The 22,157-nt window shown below is 44.3% G+C and overlaps 2 non-coding genes across 2 annotated transcripts; both read left to right on the top strand.

Annotated features, from left to right (window-relative positions):
• Positions 1–245: 245 nt before the first annotated feature.
• Positions 246–453, top strand: LOC124790915. Its single transcript, XR_007016371.1, has one exon. It is a non-coding gene; the product is annotated as a small nucleolar RNA U3 (small nucleolar RNA).
• Positions 454–2,477: 2,024 nt separating this feature from the next.
• On the top strand, positions 2,478–2,596 carry LOC124791013. The gene has a single exon (XR_007016454.1). It is a non-coding gene; the product is annotated as a U5 spliceosomal RNA (small nuclear RNA).
• The last annotated feature ends 19,561 nt before the right edge of the window (positions 2,597–22,157 follow it).

Raw genomic sequence — 22,157 nt, 5'->3', positions numbered from 1 at the left:
CTGAACTACGGAGAACCCCGCTGCATTTGTGTCAGCATCCATGAGAACATTTTCTGCGTTTGATATGGAATACAGCTTAAGGATGCTGTTAAAAAGCACGGATTGCGCATCTTCAGTTAAGGTAAAACGAGTTAATAGAGAAGTTTTTGAGCCAACTTGACTCTTGAATCAGTAGCGTTGATTGTTCTCGACAGTGATGTACTCCCGCGGTGTTCATAAGTATCAGAGAAGGGGCCTTGGAGGTTAAGATCATACTTCACAGGATCATTTCTGTAGTATGTCTTCAACTCTCTCTAGTTCAATACTGGAGTAGACGCAACCACGATGATGAGTGGTAGCGCCTTCCCTGAGCGTGAGGCATGCAGAATGGGATTCGTAGGATCTCATCTGCAATCGATGATCGTTCACCATGCCTTACGGGGCGTGGGAAGGGAATGGTGCTTTCCGAGTGGTTTTATTTTATTAACAATGAAGCGTAGTTCTCAATTTGTTCTACTTGAAGTGATTTGTTCCCAATCACAAGTGTTGGAATGCTAGCTAACGTAGGTGGTTGAACTAAGAAGCGGAGCTGCGCTAAACTTTCTTCTTTGTGAAGGTGAAGGGCTAAACAATTTCAGGTGGTTTACCTGAGTAACGACCGCAGGAATAAATATCGAATTAGGTTATCACTATCCTTCATTAATATGAATAGCCAAGGGACTAAGTGTTCTGATTATCCAAATATTTCTTTATTGATTCGCGGGGATATCAACAAATAATTTTTAAATGAGGTTTGTTAACAGTGTATAGAAAATAATCCCCGTCGACTTTGCTGTTGTACTGGTTCATAGGAATGCCCAGTGGACAAACTTAGGTCTGCCATCACTTAAATGGCCGACCCCAAACAGAGATTTCTAAAACCAAGAACCCAAAATATAGACATACGCAGGACGGGCTGTGGCCTCGATGAAGGAACCATCGCATTTGCCCGAAGTGATCTAGGAAATCTCAAAACAGGAAGCCGATGAATGTGCCTATGACGTTTTGGTTGATTGACAGTGATTTATTTATAGCAGAACTCCTAAAGGCGACAGGTTTATTTAGGAAAAAAACTGATGGGTTCTTCATATTCGAAAATTGTTGAATTTGGATGATATGCTTGTTTCGGCACACGTAATTTAGATACGATACCTGCAGGTCATATGACCGTTAAACTTACTCAGTTATTCATTACAGTGTATCTCGATCTTTTTCTACGTATAAAGCGCAGTTTGTTAATGCAACTAGGCTCACACTGTTGTAATATTAAATGAGAATTTGCCTTTGCATGCGTAGCAACAATAGCAACGGCGGAAAAACGGACGAAATAAGGTTAAAGTGAACGCCGCACCCCTTTCTTCCTCCGTCCACTTGCGCTTTATGTGCAACGTATGAACATGATATGCATCAAAACTCTCATCGGAGACTTACTCATTATCAAATATATATTTTCTGTACTTCATTGTTTTAGTTTTATGACGAAAAGTGTGTTACTGGTGTGTAGCAGACTGTATTTAGACCTAATTATGTCACGAACGTAAATACTAAATACGCTACACGTAAATAAGTTATCACAACCTTTATTTGCCGTTCACATTCGTTAGCTTCGCCAATTCGCAGGTAATTCACTTTCAACCAAATCTAGTAAGCCTCGGGCTGCTCTGCAGATCAGTCTGTCACACACCCACACAAATGTGTGTTATGCTTAACTTCCAGTCGTTATTCTGCAAACAAACAGCGATGTGCGTGTGTAATGTACCAGTCTTATTCTCCTATACATAATTTTAAGAATCCCTATTCAGTTGCATGTGTCATCACAGTGTAACTGGTATAAGCATCAGAGGCAGTTTAATGTGGTGTACCAGGCATCTGAAACAAACCATTAAGTTTTTGACTCACCACTAGTTTCAGATAGCATGCTTTAATGTAGTGGAATCATACTTTTTTCCATGCTCTTGTGAAGGAGATTGGAATACTGAAGGAAAAAAAAAGTCTTTCGCCTTACAGTATATAACTGGGACCCGCTTCTTGAAAAGCTGTTGGCTTGATGTGTGCATCATACAAAGAGAGCGAGAAGACTGTTTACCCGCTCCCCGCGGAGCCTCGCGCACGCTATCGCAGCTGCAAACAGTAGTTGAGAGAGAGAGAGAGAGAGAGAGAGAGAGAGAGAGAGAGAGACGCGCCATGTTTTGTGCTGCCATCTCTTGCCCCGCAGGGAAAGTAGGGAATGGGCAGCCAGCAACTCGCCGAGGCAAGAAGTGGTCCTTATTTATGAAACAGCTTTCGTTTGTAATCACACGTCTTAATATTCCTATAAATTAGGATGTATTTACCAAGACAATAGCAATTAATTCTTGATTTACGGTGAGATATGCCAGAAAATTGTATTTACTTGGTGTGTTCTTGTTAAAAAAGGATGCGATGGAAAGTCTCAAATAGAGCAGAAGTGCCCTTGAGTGTTACTCTTGTTTCCCTTCAAGACGAATAAATCTTTCGCCTTTTACTAAAGATTTCCGTGGAGGGGAACACTAAATGAGTCTATAACTAATTTTTTGTAGTGCTCGGCTTTTGCTGAGCCACCAATATAATTCAAACGTATTGCTTCTCTACTTTAATTATCAGCGTCAAAGAATTGTAAGGCAATAACATTATCTCATAACAGTTGCCCGATATTAAACGACAAGGGAAACGCGGCCGGCCGGCGTGGCCGTGCGGTTCTGGGCGCTACAGTCTGGAACCGAGCTACTTTCGGTCGCAGGTTCGAATCCTGCCTCGGGCATGGATGTGTGTGATGTCCTTAGGATTAATTGGTTCTAAGTTCTAGGCGACTGATGACCTCAGACGTTAAGTCGCATAGTGCTCAGAGCCATTTGACAAGGGAAACGCGCCACCACAGCCTCCTTAGACTTTGTGGTAGGATGGTCCAGTGGATAGCCTGTCAAAAACTGAACACAGATCAAGCATGAAAACAGGAAGAAGGGATACTGAACTGTGAATAAAAGAAACTGAATGGTCCAAGCTCAAGATGTGCAGCATCGAATGGATTTCAGTAGTCATGGCATCGTGGTTGTGTGGTCACGTTGTTGGAGTTCAAAGGGGGACCTGTGTTCAAATCACCCATTTAACCCTTTTTTTCGCAAAATTAAGAGCTTCCGTCCGGTCATTGACATGGCTGTTCGCTGTATTTAATTTTGTGTCAGTGCATAGTTTGACAATTGCCAAGACTACAGAAGGAGAAAAGACACTTAAATAAACAGACGGACAGTTCATCAATTTGTGGAAGAAAGCAAAAAAATTGGGCACGAGGAAGATTTGAACATGGATCTTACGTTTTGTGGTCAAACACCATGACCATACACCCACAACGTTGTGACTATTGAAATCCGATCGATGTTGCATATCTTGAGCTTGGACAATTCACTATTTCTGTTTTTCTTCTTTTATCACAGTTCAGTACACGTCCTTCCCGTTTTCATGCTTGATCTGTGTTCAGTTTTCGACGGACTATCTATTGGGCCATCTTACCACTAAATCGATCACTTCCACACAGCGACGTACCGAAGGGTGGCGAGCCAGGCCCCTGCCAAGGGCGCAGTCACAGACGGGCACAATGGCAGATAAAAGGGAGAAAGATAGTTAAAGTATTAAGCGCCCTTCACATGTAGGCCAACACGAGCGAGCAACGCGCGGGGTGTTCGCCTGCACGCGCCATCACTGACATGTACCTGCGAATAAAGCATTTACACTATAGCAAACAGAAGATTTTGTTTTTTGGCTCTAAAACCTTGTCTGGGTAAAGTTGCTTAACCAAATTCGGTACAGCGTGATGGAGAAAAGAATCATACAATCTGGGATATTTCATATAGTGAACACACTGTTGGTCATGAAAGCAAAACGACGTAGGAACAGTAAAATGTGGTTGTCTAAATTTTTTGCACATGCTTGAAAGATGTGATAGTTTGGCTCAGATTAGTGTTTTACAGCTGCAACCATCGTCAGCTCTATTCCAAAACTTAGCTCGGATGTCGATTGACTATTTTCGCCTTCTTCTAGCTGCAATTGAACCGAAGATTTCAAAGCAAGACACAAATCATCGACGATACCTATCAGCAGAAGAGAGGCTAGCACAAACGCTGCGGTTCTTTACAAAGGAAAATCCAGGAGAATTGCCCCAATTTAATCCTCGTGCCACTGAAGAGACGAATGAAATAATTGTTAGTGTCAGTGGTGTTGAGAAACAGCTGAAATTGTTAAAATTGAACAAAGCTCCAGGGTCCGTTGGAATCCCTGTCATATTCTAAACTGAATTAACGGCTGAGTTAGCACCTGTAATCTCTCGTAGGTTCTTCGAACAAACAACCGTGCTCAGTTCTTGGAAAAAAGCGAAGGTCACAACCGTCTACAAGAAGGGTAGTGGAAGTGATTCATATAACTACCGTCCAGTATCCTTGACATCGATTTGTTGTAGAATCTTAGAGCATATTCTGAGCTGAAACATAATTAGGTATCTTGAATGGAATGATCTCCTCAAGGCCAACAGCATGGATTTCTAAATCATTGATCATTTCAAACCCAATTCGCACTTTTCTCACATGACACACTGAAAGCTTTAAATAAAGCCAGTAAGGTAGATGCATTGTTTCTTGATTTCCGAAAAGCATTTGACTCAGTACTACACGTACACTTATTGTGAGAAGTACTGACGGGTATATTTGCGTCGTGTGGAGCTACCCGTACTTACTAAATATTCAAACACGCACTAAGAATATACTTAAATGGTTTATTACTTGGAAGTACAGTTGCTATTGGAAACTTGTAAACAACAGAAAAAAGTAACCAAGGAACAGAATAAACTTAATAACAAAAGTTAAACTTCAAGGAGTAGGCAACAACATTATTCACCGCTCTAAGCGGCGGATTCAAACTTGGCGGTTCACGCCATTCATTTGTTGTCACTGAACTCCCGACACAACTGTATCTATGGATGGCGCGAACGGAACTAACGTGTGCGGACACAGCAATCGACGCGAGAAGCGGTCGCTACAGGGGCCCCCTTGGTGAAAGCGGAGCGTGGTGCGTCTTCTCTTAACCTGCTTGGGAAGTGGACATGTCGTCCGGATCGAGTGGTGCGTGTAGGTTCTGCATCGACCTGTTGTGGCGGCGGTGCTGGAAGTCGAGTTGTTGCATCTGTCAGGCATCGAGCTCTTGACCATAAGGTGGGTGATGCCTCCTTGAAAATGTAAGCTGGTTCCACTCTGCTAAGAGACTCGGTGGCCTGTTTGCCATTTAATATGATGACCATCGTGTGTGGGGATCCAGTATACAGTGGCTGCAGTGGTGGCTTGACGCAGTCTGTACGTAACATAACGTGCAAAGAGCTTTCGAGGTTGTTATGCACAAAAGTTGTTGGAGAACCATGCCTGGAGGCCTTTGTGGGTTTGATTTGGCTTACATGTTATCATGACTTGCAAAGGAACTCTGGTTGGTCGTCCGTTTCTGACAGTAGGCCTGTGTCGACAAACTCCCCTGGTAGGCACAGAGTCTCGCCATAAACCAATTCAGCTGCTGAGGACTCTATATCTGGTTTGTATGTGGCTGGTAGACCCAGTAGGACTATGGGTAGTTCAGACGTCCAAGATGTCCCATGGAACATTAGTGCAGCCTTCAGCGTTCGATGCCAACGTTCAAGCATGCCATTGCCTGCCAGATGGTAACTGGTCGTTTTGTGATGGACGTAGCCGCAGAACTTCGCCAACTGTGTGAACAAATCTGACTCTGTCGGTGGTGATATGGAGCGGACAGCCGAATCTCGCCAGCCAGGTTGATGTGAAAGTGGTGGCTACTGTTTCAGCGGAGACGGTGTCCGTAGGTACAGCTTCAGGCCATCGCATATATCTGTCAGTCATTGTGAATATGTATCGCTGGTCATCCAATGGAGGAAGTGGCCCTACTACATCAAGATGATTATGGGCGAAGCGTGAAGAAGTGTCTGGTAACTCTCCTATCGGAGGATGAATGTGACGAGTGATTTTGCAAAGTTGGCAACGCTGGAAAGTTCTCGTCCAATCGCGACAGTCTCTTTCCAACACTGGTCTGTGTAATGCAACGGGAACAAAAGGGCGTGATCTGCCATGTGACACTTCACAGTACAAATTCATGTTCTCGCCAGGAATGTCGACTTGCTGTAACTTGAGTGCTGCAGTGTCGTCGTTAAATATGGTGTGTACCTCGGAATCTTGTTCTTGCGCCCTGGCAAGCGCCATCATGTCCACAGACTGTGAGACGCTGGCCACTCTAGAGAGGCAGTCCGCAATTCATTGGTGATGACTTATATATGGCCGGCCGAAGTGGCCGTGCGGTTAAAGGCGCTGCAGTCTGGAACCGCAAGGCCGCTACGGTCGCAGGTTCGAATCCTGCCTCGGGCATGGATGTTTGTATGTCCTTAGGTTAGTTAGGTTTAACTAGTTCTAAGTTCTAGGGGACTAATGACCTCAGCAGTTGAGTCCCATAGTGCTCAGAGCCATTTGCACCATTTGAACTTATATATGGTGGATGTCCTTACTAATAAATTCCAATTGGCTGTACTGCCGTGGAGAGCAAGTGTTGCTGTTTTTCTTGAAGGCATATGTTAAAGGCTTGTGCCTCAACCTGTGGTCAAAAGTGCTTGATTGCTTGAGATATGGCTAAAAGTTCCCGATCATACGTGCTCTGTCTTTGTTGTGCACGTGACAGCTTGTGCGAGAAATAAGCCAGCGGCTGCCAGGCATCTTCCACCCATTCTTGGAGGGCTGCACCAATGGCTAACTGACTGGCATCCACCACTAATGCCAATGGAGCTTCGAGCTTGGGGTGCGCCAGCAGTGCTGCTTGTGCTAGGCTCTTTTTGGTTACTTCGAAAGCCGCATTCATCTCCTCGGCCCACTGCACAGGAGAACTGCTCTTAACCTTGGGACCAGCCAGTGCTGTGTTCAACGGCGTCTGTTGTGCGGCAGTGCGTGGTAAATGACGGTGGAAAAAATTGAGCATTCGTAAGTATCTGCGTACCTCTTTTTATTGTAGGTGGCTTCAGTAACTGCAATATGGCTTCAAACCTTCTCAGTGAGTAGTAATCAGCCCGATGAAGATATTCGATGACCCAGGAAATGTTGGCCAAACACACATTTAACTGTGTTTAACACCACGCCGTACTTCTCAAAACGCTCAGAAACTTCTCTCAGGTGCTGGCGATGTTGTTCCTTGGACGATGAATACATTAACACGTCGCCCAGATAGGCAAAACAAAAGTTCAACCCACGAAAGACAGAATCGATGAAACTCTGCCAGGTTTGAGCAGCATTATGCAGGCCGAAGGTCATAAACTTGCTTTCATGCAACCCAAATGGCGTAATAACAGCGGTCTTTGGAACGTCTTCTGTTGTCACTGAATCTGGGTATACGCTTTTGTGCAGTCTATAACACTGAATACAGTGGCTCCATGCAGTGGGTGGCTATAGTCTTTCAGTAGTGGCACTGGGTAGCGATCAGGCACGGTCCATGAGTTGAGCGTTCTGTAATCGCCACACGGGCGCCAGGCTCCTCCCTTTTTGGGTACTAAATGCAGTGCGGTTGACCATGGACTACTTGAGGGTCGGATGATACCTTCTCGTAACATCGTGTCGAATTCTGTTCTAGCTATGGCGAGGCGTCCTGGAGCCAATCGTCTCCGCCGGCAAGACACAGGCTCCTATCGCTCCAATGATAATTCTTAAAATAATAATGGTTCAAATAAATGTTCTTAGTTGAATACAGTATGATAGTACTATTATTGGTGCAATATTTTGTCATGTTATTAATGTTAAGCAGTTATTTTTTTATGTGGTAGACCACGTTAAGGTCGGGAACACATGCAGCAGCTAGCGATACTCCACGTCTGCAACCTGTATAAGTTCGATGTTGTGTGTTCTGGCATCACGATGGTACCCCAGTGGTGTAAGTCCGGTAACATTGTTTATTAGGCGGAAATTCGCTGCATCCAGTAGGAGCTGATAGTGAACTAATGAATCAGCACCGATCTTTGCTTCGGCCGCGTCTGCTACAGTAAAGTTCTCTGATGCTACTCCAGGTGGGTGTAGAATGAATGTGTGAAACGGAAAATAATAAACGCCAAAATGAAGATTTGGCCCTGTCTGATTACCCCCTGAAGCAGATCTTAGGATCTCTTAATTGTACAAATTACAATCTAAACATAAATTAATGATGAAGGCAACTAATCTTATTAAATAATAAACGTTGTTCCTGCTTATATATTTATTGTAGATTTTCTAAAAACCTTTATATTACACAGTTTACATATCCTAAGTAAAATTACTAATCAATTGCCCAACTCAGCCCCTTACTATGAGTGCACGGTCTAACATCAATAACACGAAATGACTGACATCATCATGTGCCTAACAGTAGAAGACACTACTTTCAAAGACGATCTACGGTGGTGTGGAATCTCAGTGGAAATAAATTAACGTGATCACAGCTGTTTAGCTTTTATAGCCCTAATAAGCTGAAGCAGTCTGCGATATCACCATATGTACTGCGTTCAGTGTGTCAAATTGATGGTTCTCATGCTCGCCTGCGACGATGGAAGTACTCCAGCCACAAACAAACTTTTTCAAACATTAGGACGGCAGAAGGCGGTCCTCTGACATATACTCTAATACTGTCTTCTCCTTTCTGTCTTCTACAGACGAGAAACGCGAACTCCCAGCCACAAGGACGGAGTTCAGATAACCTTTGAACGTAAGTATAGGCAGAGGAAGCGCTCTCAATTATTGAACGCTGCATACTCAACGACGACTTCCAACCCGGAGGTGAAGTCCAGAATCGTATTGGTTCGCATCAGTATAGTGCCTAACTGTTCTAACTATAAACTCTCCGCCGGCCAGTGTGGCCGAGCGGTACCAGGCGCTTCAATCTGGAACCGCGCGACCGCTACGGTCGCAGGTTCGGATCCTGCCTCGGGCATAGATGTCTGTGATGTCCTCAGGTTAGTTAGGTTTAAGTAGTTCTAAGTTCTAGGGGACTGATGACCTCAGATGTTAAGTCCCACAGTGCTCAGAGCCATTTTATAAATTCTCCTGAGAGTAAGGACAGCAAATCTGTCTGTATAAACAAAGCCGATATTGAGCGACCATCACACATGGGCGCTCACAACTGAAGACCACGTCTCTCCAGCGCTGGCTTCCCAGCAAGGCTTGACTCACCCACCATTGTAATTCCGAAAACGAATCATACTCCCGAAACCACGGAATATTCTTCCTCTCTACAGAGTCTTCCGAACGCCGACCAATCATATTTTAGTCTTCTATCGTCCAGCGCGGAAAGTTTGCAAGGAAAAACCTATACTCGTACAATGGTACACTTCTGAGTAAAAATCTTTACAAATAACCCAGCCTGTGTGGTTTCCGAGTGCCGCTTCCTCATTCCTCTCACCTGCATCCAAGATTTTCAGCGTTCGGAAGTATTATCCGGTTATCCTTCCGGCCGCTACTACAATAGCGGCCGGCCGTCACCCTATTGTGCTCCAGAGCTCAGGTGCCACAACGTCTGTCTAGCTACTTCCTGTGTTTGAGCAGGGCCAACACCTGTGCAGGCCTTCCACTCAGAGCTTGACTTCTGTCTGCCGTTTCATCTCCAGTGGCGCTTCAACCTCTACTAGTATGGGCAATCATTCATTATGCCGTTTTTATAATATAGACACTCTGTCACGCTTCATGTAATAAACATTAACAATTATTTACAATACGTATGTGACAATGTCAGTCTCCTATATGTATTCATATATACGATGTACAACCCACACATGATACCTAATTGTGTTTGTAGATCACGGAAAGGTATGTGGATGAGTTCTTGTAAGGTGCGAAATTATAGCCACCTTACATGTGAATTGACGACCGAGCCCCAAATTCAATTCTTCACGCCGCATGCCATACGTCGCAATTGCTGAATTATTTGTGGCAGACAAGCTAAATGCAGTGGTTGGCCTGCAACAGTGCAGTGACGCTCTGAGCGGGATACCAAGGTCGGACCCTGTGTCTATTAAATACTTGCGGCCTGACACCCTGTCAGTAATGAGTAGGCACCAGGATGTAGTTGAGCAGTCAGTGGCACCTACGCCTGACCACCTTTTGCATTTGGGTAGGGGTAGGGGTAGGGGCAGGGGCTAGTGCACATTTTAGCCTGCTCATGAAATCTTCTGTGGTAGCAACAAGTGGTCGGACCATCATCTGTAAGGTTATGTCCTCTGTAGCGACTAGGACCCCCTTGTGACAACAGTGTGCCAATCTGTGCTCTCAGTGCATCAACTTCGGCGAACAGAGCATCGTAAACTGCAAGTGAAATGGGAAGGTCTACAGATGAGACACTTATCAGGTGTGGTCACGACGAGGTCCGGACTCCAACTGACTTAGTACACAGCGCCACCACCAGAGGGCACTTTCATCTGTGACGTAATCCAAGATGGGGGGAAACTGTATTTTCACCATGAGGTCCGGACTCAAACTGACCTAGTACACAGCGCCACCACCAGAAAGCGCTGTCGTCCAAGATGGCGACCATGACGAATGGTGATGACGCAAGTACCGTTATCCAAGATGGCGGCAAACAGTGTGTTCGTCAAGAGGCCTAGCACATATTGACACCACCAGAGACTGCTACCGTGGACTTGGCATGAATTTTCGTGAATGCCACGCCCATCTGGACTTGGAAGGAAACAGTTAGTCTCCACCACGATCCTCAACCGACCACCACGTCCCCTTACCAACCCACGTTGTTGGGCTAACGTCCACTAACGTGTACTAATGTGCACAGCACATGACATCATCCAAGATGGGGGCCGTGACGTCAGTTGATGATGCAAGTGCTATACCCCCCTGGCTGGATGTTTGAATTTTGATGGAAGATAGGTCAATTGGGCTACATCCACTAACCTAACCCCCCCTCCCCCAGAAAAACGATGGGAAGTTCAAATTCCAACACAATAAAGCATCACACCACAGTTGTCTCTACTAATCTAAGAAAATTGCAGGAAAATATGTCACTTCGGCTATCCACACTAACCTAAGTCACCCAACTGCCATGTCATCCTAGGAACTGGCACAGAGTATTTTGGCGGTAAAGAAAAGTCACTTGGGGTTTCTCTACCAACCTAAGAAAATTGCTGGGAACAAAGCTCACCCCCACTAACCTAAGGCACCCGACTGCTGCATCTTCCTAGGGATTGGTGGGAAAATGACTCAGCCTGTGCTGGGCTGCTCTAGAGAGGAAGGAGTGTGCTTTATTTATTTTGCAACAATTTATTTACGGATGGAGTATATTTATAACACTCGCCCTGATGTGCTTGGGGTTACAATACACAGTCTGCAGACATGCAAACTACACATAAATAACATATCAGACACGCTTGCTAATTGTAGACTGTCAAATTAATTCATTCCACAACCTACACATATGCAAACTACTACACCGAAATAATTTCAGTACAGACCTGCAAACTCCTACTAAATAATGGAACACAGTGATGTGCAGACACTAACTCATAAACTGTCCAAATAGCGCATATCACAGCCTACAGATATGCTTGCAAAATAATGCAACAGACATGCAATCAACGAGCGCAAGCACCCTCAGCCACCACCTGTCCACTAGACCGTGTATGTGGTTAACGGCAGCCCCCACTATGTGACGCAGTCATCAGCTGTCAATCCACACACAAGCACCTGTTAAGGTCCCGCACGCATGAGGCGATGGCGTCCCTTTCATCTTGACACACTTGCAAAATACATGATCACCTAGGCGCCATTGATGACGCGACCGAGCGCTTGCGCAGTCACACCTGCGAGCTGCCGCTGGACGCAGGTGAAAGTTGCCCTATTTTTGTGTATACAGTCACTGTTACACTGATGCCACAGAACTCGAAGGTGCACACAAGCAACCCCAATATGCGAGACACCTCCGGGCAGCACGTGTCTTTACCATTGATGACAATAGCTACAAACCTTCGCAAACTATGTAAAAAATAAGAACTGAGTCGACCTCATGGAAATTGTATAGTGTGCCAGAAATAGTTAATGCTTGCTTTCTTGATGTCTCAGCTTGTATGCATGAAAATTCTTGCCCTAACAGAACCTGTTTACGAAAATAACGCACCCGCCCCCCCACACACACACACACAAACACAAACACACAAATGTTCCCTATGCTATGTAGAGGCTCCTATATCCCAGCACAAAGGATGTGAATGAACCGATTGGCTCTTATCCAATTTACCCACAGAATTACTTATGCCCCCGGTGTCAAAGCACCATCCACCTTTTGTTTCTTTCTGCAGACAGGACTTTCAGCAGTAAAATTATTTTGCACACATCGCTAAACTGCACTCACAGTTAAACCCACAAAGTTTTCTACACATCATCAAATACATACTAGACTCACAAAAATATTGGAAGCCAGGAACATATGTACCAGTCTAACTATAATTCAATATTATTACGATTGCTGCAACAGTCAGGAACCGATCGATGTATACATAATTTCTGCTCATGACGGTTGTGCGTCTGGAACAAATCTCAGTATCTATGGCGCACATAATTTTCCACATAAAAAATCTCTCTCATACCCTTGTGGTTATCGATGTGCTGAATCTCTATGTCCCTCATGATAGGACACACAGTCATCCTCTCTAGTCATGCCACAACATAAAGCATAGTAACTTTACAGTGCAATATATACACATTTTACACAACGTAAGCCACAGTAACTTTACAATACAATATATACACATTTTACACAAACAGTGCAGTTATCTTTTATATGTGTACAGCACCCGAAAAAATTATGGTATGCCTACACTCACATCCGCTATATGTCACGATGCCCCTCAGTCCTAGGGACGCACCATCAGGCTTTTCTTTCTTTCTACAGACGTGACATTCAGTAGCAATAAACTATTTTACACTGATCTCCATATTGTACCGACAACTAAACCTCGCAAAGTGGCATACATATCATCATATACAGAAAGACTGTTACTCAATTACACTGGTGGAAAATAGGAGCTTGAATATTAGAGCGTGAAACAGATATCCAGCCCAGCAATATATCACTGCATACCGTGCTGGTGTAGTAAACATACAATTCATATCCTCCGCCATACAAAATCATACCTTTCACATCAGAGCACCCTCAGCGGACCGAAGTCACTCTCAGAACTGTTCTTCAAATTCGGGATCGTTTGCCCTCAGCACAAACACGTTACTGTTCCTGCTCCGAACCCGCTTCCTTGCTTGCTCGCTTTTCTATGCACATCTCCAGACTCGGGGATTACAAGACCACAGGTATTTTCGCATTGTTTGCCATAATATTAGACCATTTTCGCGGTTCTTCTCGATATCAAGCACTAGGCAGCATCCTTCCGATCACTAGTGCAACATAATTCCCAAGATATAGACTAGAAATTAATTCTCTACAAACACCAAACTTTAGCGATGTGCAGCGTGGTGTAAACCACTGAGTAACTAGAAGCAAATACAACACATACTAAGTATTAGTTCGCTATTCGGTCGTCTAGACGATGGCAAAGTTAACTCAGATACATTCCAACACTCTAACAGGCCTCTGCATTCGGACGGCTGCTGCCGTTAATAGGAAATGCAAATCATTGCTACCACAGGCCATGCATACATGGAATCATTCTAGAAAACCAGTCACATATATGTTTTATAGTTATACTTACACTGGACATACTCATTTCCTTTACAGATATTGGAACACAAACACATACATTATAAGCCTGATGCTCAAATGCGAACATATCACGCACCCCACACTACTACTAAGTATAATAAAACTTGACCAATAAATGATTCCACACAATGGAAAATAATACTGACCGAAAATCATCGATGGGTGGGCATGTCTCTTAGGTTTTTCTTGCGAGTGCTGCCAGTGTGTCTTAGAAAGAGAGACGTAATCGGTCAGATGTTAAAAAACGATCGCAACAACTACTGTATGTTACCGTCAGAAGCTGTCTTGGTTCTGCAGCTGCATGCAAGTATCTATGTTAAAAGCTATACCTGCTCTACAAATCGAGGTACGACATTACCTCTGAATGAGGTATACCGTGATGGTGATCGTAGGAATGTGTATTATCAGACCAAGAAGTAGCCCACGATGCAACCTCGTGATAAAATTAACGCATTTTGAAAGTGATTCAGCTAAGGAACATGGTATGTGAGCGGCATTTGCAACTCCCTCACACCGCCCCAGCTAGATAATTCTATAGTATTTGCAGCGCATTCTGTGTTGATACCATATCAGAGATTCAGCAATATATCCACTGAGTTATAGGCGACGACTGATTGCAAAGGAACACAAACAGTAGTAGTAGATGATGTGCTGATTGAGGTCATAAGAAAATGTACACTAGCTTCTCGGATCTCTAGTGTTGCGCTATGCACTAGAAATGATGTCCATGATTTCGAATCAAGTCTTTACACTCAAGCACATACCTGCATCAGAGCACACCCACAAGTGAATCACATTTCTGGCACTCTCATATCTCACAATGAATCACCTTCCCTGAATCTGTCTGCTAGTGTAAAATTACAACCCGGTTTTAGCCAGTCGCTACGTATCTTTCAGATGCGCCCATTTCTACATCTCTGCGCATGTGATCATTCCATTTTAAGTCAGAACTGAGCAGAAGTCGGAGAAAACCATACCCACCACCTTCTGCAACCTATGTAGATACAGAGCGACCTGAGTTCGTGCGACAGGAGCATGTTTTGACCATTTGATGGAAATGTGCACATTATGGTGCATCCCCAAACTACATACAACTACTATAGACCCGCATCCATTCAAATCTATCACCCCAACATGCTATCATTGTTATTCTCTACCCCCAAAAAGAGAAAAATCAAGAACTATAGAAGTTCCACTAACTTCATCTGGTATAGATCTCACCTAGGCACCATTGCTCGTGCAATGATGCAAAGCTGTGGTGCGGCTCCAGTGCAGAGAGGGAGATTTCGCAATGCTTCCCCAGAATAGCGCTGTGTGTAGCCCTCCAAATATTCCTAACGGTATACCCAGTCCCTCACCGAATTTACACCTCAAACTGCTGCTGCTACTACCGCCTGTGTGGCACACGATCTTATGAAATATACAGGCATTGCAGAGGCCACTTAAAAGTTTGATCACCTGCACCCAAGGCAAATTATCGTATCCCACAGACTATACTAAATCACATGAGACGTTCCCTCTGGTTCTGTTTAGTTGTTTGAAACACTGTTTTCTAATAAGCTTTTGTACAATGCAAAACATTTCGTTTTTCTGCCACGACTTCGAGGCCTGTGCCTGGTTGTAAACTGACATTAAGAATTTCTGATCCATGGCCTTTAGTAGGAAACTAGACATTTCACGACGTAAATCACGTTCTTATGGTGGATAGCACAACACGCCACACATCAGCTGATATTAAATAAAAGATATTTACAACATAAGGAAACTGGAAGAGTTTTACAGCATTGGCATAGGTTTCCAAACTACTGTCCGAAGGTGATTCAGAGCTCAACATTTAGATTCTCACTCTGAAAGAATAGCTGATGGCTCTGCCTTCCCTTTCGACTGATTCCTCATATTGCACTCATGTACACGATCAGTGTTCCGGTGCTATCCACCCTAAAAGGTGCTGTCCATCCAGCAAAACTCAGCCACATCACTTAGCAATGGCTGCCATTAACCTCCTACGCGGTCTATGGGACGGGGGGGGGGGGGGGTGGCTGAGGGTGCTCGTGTGTGTTGATTGTGTGTCTGTTGCATTATTTTGTGAGCAGATCTGTAGGCTGTGCTATGCGTTATTTGGACAGTTTATGATTTAGTGTATGCATATCATTGTGTTGCACTGTTTAGGAGGAGTTTGCAGCTCTGTACTGAAATTATTTCGGTGTAGTAGTTTGCATGTGTGTAGGCTGTGGAATGAATTAATTTGACAGTCTATAATTAGCAAGCATGTCTGTTGCGTTATTTACGAGTAGTGTGCATGTCTGCAGACTGTGTATTGTGACCCCAAGCACATCAGGGCGAGTGTTTTGTGTCTGTGTGATAAATATACTCCATCCGTAAATAACTTGTTCCAAAATAAATAAAGCACACTCCTTCCTCTCTCCAGCAGCCCAACGCAGGCTGAGTCATTTTCCCACCAATAGCTAGTGCATGTTCGCCCGACAACATGGATTGGTAAGGGACGTGGCAGTCGGTTGAGGATCATGGTGGAGACTTTTAACTATTTCCTTCCAGGTCCAGGTGGATGTGGCATTCGCAAAAATTCATCCCAAGTCCACGGCAGCACTCCGTGGTGGTGTCAATATGTACTAGGTCTCGTGGTGAACACACTGTTTGCCGCCATCTTGGATAACGGTACTTGCGTCATCACGTGACGTCATGTCCGCCATCTTGGACGACAGTGCTCTCTGGTGGTGGTGCTGTGTACTAGGTCAGTTTGAGTCAGGACCTCATGGCAAACACACTGTTTCGCAGCATCTTGGATTATGTCACAGATGAGAGAGCCCTCTGGTGGTGGCACTGTGTTCTACGTCAATTAGTATCTGGACCTCTTGGTGAACACACCGTATGGCCGTACTGCATGAAATTGTTTGAATAGAGACTTATGTCCAGCACTGGTAGAGTCCTTTTGCCACGAATTTTTAGGAGGAGGTGGTGGTCGGGTGACGGAGCTTAGTCCAAGTGTCCTTTCTTTCGCAACATTTTCTTAGCGTAGTAGAGGTCCATGAATTGAACTTCATTTGCAGCCAAAATTCAAACTTGCTGCCAGCTCATAGGAAGAAGTGACGGTCAGATGACAGGTTAGTGGAGCTATTTTTCTGGGGGAAGGGGCGTGGCACTTTTCCGCCAAAAGCCACCATTGTGGTTAATGGTACTTACGTCATCAGCTGACGTCATGGCAGCCATCTTGGATGATGTCATGCACTGTTGCCAGGTCTACATGCCGCCATCTAGGATGCATCTGGAAACAGTGGAAAGTGGGGTGGTACCAGCTTTGTTCCATTACTTACGATATTCATTTGTTGCCGTGCAGTCACTGAATTCGTGACAGAACTGTATCTAAGGATGGCGCGAATGGAATTAACGTGTGCAGACACAGCAGTTGATGTGAGTAGCGGTCGCTACAGTACCATCAGTCATGTGGAGTATCAAGAGAAATTTGCGATCATATAAAGTATCAAGTGAAATTTGTCACTGGATTGAGGACTTGGTCATAGGGAGAACACAACATATTATCTCGGATGGAGACTCATCGTGAGATGTAGGAGTAACCTCTGGTGTGCCCCAGGGAAGTGTGTTCGGACGCTTGCCATTCATATTGTATATTAATGACCCTGCAAACAATATTAATAGTAACCTCAGGCTTTTTGCAGATGATACAATTATCTATGGTGAAGTCTGTCTGAAAGAAGCCACATATATATTCAGCCAGGTCGTGATTAGATTTCAGAGTGATGCAGAAATTGGCAACTTGCATTAAATGTTAGAAATTTAAAACTGAGCAGTTCACAAAACGAAAAAATGTAATATCCTGTGACCATAATGTCAGTGAGTCACTATTGGAATCGACCAACTCACTTACAGAAACCTGGGTGTAACACTTCATAGGGATATGAAATGCACTACAATGATCACATAGGCTCAGTAGTGGGTAAAGCAGGTGGTAAGACACCGGTTTATTGGTAGAATATTGGGGAAATGCAATCAGACTTTTAAAGAGATTGCATACAAATCACTCGTGCAACCCATTCTAGAATATTGCTCAAATGTGTGGGAACATGTACCAATTAGGAATAACTGTGGACATTGAACGCATACAGAGAAGGATGGCACAGGTTTGTCTGATCTGTGGCAGAGTGTCCCAGAGCTACTAAAGAAACTGAACTGGAAGTAATTTGAAGGGAGACGTGAACTGTCCCGAGGAAGTCTGTTAACAAACAGGGTTGCCACAGGTTCTGGAAATGACGGAATATCAGGGAATTTCAAACGTGTCACGGAAATCAGCAAAATTTGAAAAAAAAAAAAACACTGAAAAATCTCGTTTTTGTCTCAGTGGATGAAATGGTTGGCGTACTGAGATGTAATGCATCGTCGCTGGCTGGGGGCAGCTAGTACGCGCGCCGCCTCCCTACTCGCTCATTACTATTGCTTCCCCCTTCATACAACTCTCCTCAGCTTGCAGTCAATAAGTGTTGCTACCACTTCTTGCCACTAGCTTTTACTCCATTCATTATAAGAATAAACCTCATGTAGACTTTACACTAGGTATTCTTCCGCTTTTCCCGGGACCCTGGATTTCGTTTAACGAGGAGCAGTTTAAGTTGGAAAGTACTGGACCAGCCAGCTGGTCCAACTAACCTGCGTGATGTGAACAGTTGTGGGAAAGATGTAAAAAGAGACGAGCAGAGAACAATAGGGCCTTGATAGTCATTTTAATTTTTGAACAGAAGGAAACGATGGTAACACTCACGTGATAGGCTTATTAGGTGATCTGTAGGAAAACATGCTCTCGATCTTAGCTAGCATAGTACTGTGATTAAAAACGAGACTGATGAAAATTCCTGACTTTAACCAGGCTAATTTTTCTGCGTGAGTTATATGCGGCATAAAACCTCACTATTGAGATTTCGTCAGGCAGTTAAATATTGAAGTCAGTGAAGGTATTGCAGTCAGTGGTCTGGTAATGGTTCAAATGGCTCTGAGCACTATGCGACTTAACTTCTGAGGTCATCAGTTGCCTAGAACTTAGAACTACTTAAACCTAAGTAACCTAAGAACATCACACACATCCATGCCCGAGGCAGGATTCGAACCTGCAACCGTAGCGGTCGCGCGGTTCCGGTCTGTAGCGCCTAGAACCGCACGGCCACTTCTGCCGGCCTATCAGAGCACGAGTAGCGCTTACAGAGACTGTGACTGTACTCGACTTTTGAAACAAAATTTACGTAGCTGAAGTATCATTAAGAAAAATGTTAATGGCTGTTAATATATCTGAATGTCGCGAAGTTTCATTTACAGTGACATGGTAATAAAATATTTTATCCATACAGTTAGTTGGACCTACTTCCAAGATCGGAACAACACCAGTGTACGAGAGCTACGGCTGCTGTCCAGTCATCGCGTTTGTTTTGCCTACGTCAGGTTTATTCTTCTGATGAACGGTGTATAGAAGTCGCCGATGAGAGGTTTGTGAGTGGTTTGTTTAGATCTGATTCTCAGAGACCGTAGACGCAGCGGCCAGAGACAGCGGTCATCTATGTGTGTGAGATGCGTCTGAGTGATTGTGTGAATGTGTGTTCTCTTGTCTTCTGACAAAAGCTATGGCTGAAAATTTAGCCGTGAGAGTACGATTGTTTTTTGTACGTGCCTGTATGCGGCGCGGCGATCATCTAAACATTATGCATGAGTTAATAAGAGTGAAAAGCTAAGTGGATTGTTCGTAAAAGAGATGGAAGGAGGACAGTGAAAAATAGATAGGTAAGACAATGAAAGATGTTGAAAACTTTTGGAGTGAAGAAAAGAGTAGTTACTGTGAAGAAATGCCGAGACGGAAGAAATATGAAAATTAAGGTCAGGTGGATGGAGAACCAAGGACATAAAACTTCCTGGCAGATTAAAACTGTGTGCCCGACCGAGACTCGAACTCGGGACCTTTCGCAAGGAAGTTTCATATCAGCGCACACTCCGCTGCAGAGTGAAAATCTCATTCTGGAACCAAGGACATGTTGTAGCACTAGTTCCCACCTGCGGAGTTCTGAGAAACTTGTGCCTGGGGAAAGAATGCAGACGGCGTGTATGGTGAAACAGGCGCCGAAGTTACGATTGGCATGTTGTAGAACATGCATTTTGTTGTAGTCATGCCAAATTAACAATTATGATGAATGGGCGTAGGCAGAGTGTATATACTGGCAACATCCAATATCCTGCTGCAGAGCACGCGCTACATGACAGAATCTCTTGATTTTCTGCCAGGTTTCGAAACAAAGTTTCGTTGTGGAAACTGTTATAAACATCCTGCATTTAAGTCCGCGTTAAATTTCGAAATTCTGCAAAAGGTCGACAATCTTGGGGATTTTGCGTCTGTTTAAATTTGGCATGTTTTTCCACAACAAGGATAATCTCGAAACACTTACACACCAGTGAAGGACCTAGAGCAGCCATTGGGACAGCTGTCAGAAAGGTCTGTGGATGTCACCGATTTTTGAGTGCTGTGAAGCGGATTACCTTGGATAGTCCAGTTCCAGAGTGGGGCTGAAATCCTGATGATGGCCAATGTTGTGGCGTCGTGGTATCAGTGGTAGCGAAGTCCAAGACGACACTGCTGAAGCGAAGGGCTGTATGTACTTATAAAGCCCAGCAAAATACCCACCGTCGATGAGTCTACTGCGACGCGGCATAGTAGCGTGATTAGCGTGGTATCGTCGTGTAGCAATCTGATAATGGGTACGCTGGCCGGGCGTTGCTACGTTACCGCGGAGGTAGCTATGTACATGGGCCATCCTGCGCTGTCCGACTCGCCAGCACTGCACCTGCGCTAAGAATGGCCCGCCGTGGGCTGTCTGACATGTGACCTGCAGTAGCGTTGCAGTCGGCAATGTGGTGTAGGCGCCGATGGTACCACACAGTGCATGCAACTTGAAGTATAAATTGCCATGGCACATACGCGTCTTTTTCACAATTTGAGAGGGTATGATGTCCACTTTCTCGTAAAGCACTCACGTGATTTCGAGGTGCAGGGTGATAAGGTCAGTGTCATTCCTGAAACCACTGAGAAGTTCCAAGAGATTCACGCCAAGAATAGTACTCTGCGTCCTGGATTCACTTCGCTTTATTCACGCATCTCCTCAGAGACTTTCTGAGATAATGTATGAGGAAGAGATGCAGCCGGCCGTGGTGGCCGAGCGGTTCTAGGTGCTACGGTCTGGAACCGCGCGACCGCTACGGTCGCAGGTTCGAATCGTGCCTCGGGCACTGATGTGTGTGATATCCTTTGGTTAATTAGGTTTAAGTAGTTCTAAGTTCTAGGGGACTGATGACCTCAGAAGTTAAGTCCCATAGTGCTCAGAGCCATTTGAACCATTACTGACAATTACGAACATAGTAGAACCAACACTTTATTTGCAGTCACCTACATTGTTGGTTTACACAATTCTTCCCCGCCTTATACTCTTCTTTCGAGAGGCCTACTTTTTTCTGAGGTTATTTCTGAAATCAGTGAAGGAATTTTAAATCTGTCTTGCGACTCCAATGAAGTGTGTGTTTTGTATTTCGTTTTACTGAAAGAAAAAAAAACATCAGTGGTCTTAATGAAACACAGATACCATTTGGCTTGCTTTCTTCATATATATATATATATATATATATATATATATATATATATATATATATTTCCTCGCTTGCGCTATTGTTCCTTGTACTGTAGCTGCAGAGATGGATTGTCAGCTGACGACTTAACTTGCCCTTATATCTCAAGGTTTGTCAGGGAAAAATGCAGAAACCGGTCTGGAAATCAGGGAATTTCACTTGAGGAAACCTGGGCAACCCTGAAAAAGTTACAAGAACCGCCTTTAAATGATGACTCTAGGAGTATACTAGAATCATACGTATCGCTCGCGTAGGGATCTTGAGGGTCAGTGGCGGCTATTCCTTGAGGTCTTCAGGGCGGCGGCTTTCCGATAATATTTGTCTCATGAAAGATTGCAGTAAGTACAAATAATGACTCAAAAATCGACTCATTTAATTGAAGTATACCACCAGCCCATTTATGCAAATGTTCAGTGTTTTTAGAATGTGTAGACTACTAACCCCTGTACGAGAGTTTTGGAATGGGTTGGCTGTCGGACTCTCAGGGAAGTGTCCCAGCTGTTTAAAGACAGTGTGGAAGATTGCGAGTATTGGGAGTGGGGTGGGTCCAAAATGGCTCTAAGAACTATGGGACTTTACATCTGAGGTCATCAGTCCCCTAGACTTAGAACTACTTAAACCTAACTAACCTAAGGACATCAGACACATCCATGTCCTAGGCAGGATTGTGTTTT

The sequence above is a fragment of the Schistocerca piceifrons genome, chromosome 3 (genome assembly GCF_021461385.2).
Source record: "Schistocerca piceifrons isolate TAMUIC-IGC-003096 chromosome 3, iqSchPice1.1, whole genome shotgun sequence".
Classification (NCBI taxonomy): domain Eukaryota; kingdom Metazoa; phylum Arthropoda; class Insecta; order Orthoptera; family Acrididae; genus Schistocerca; species Schistocerca piceifrons.
The sequence above is the reverse complement of the archived record's forward strand: the minus strand, read 5'-3'. Positions and strand labels throughout refer to the sequence as shown.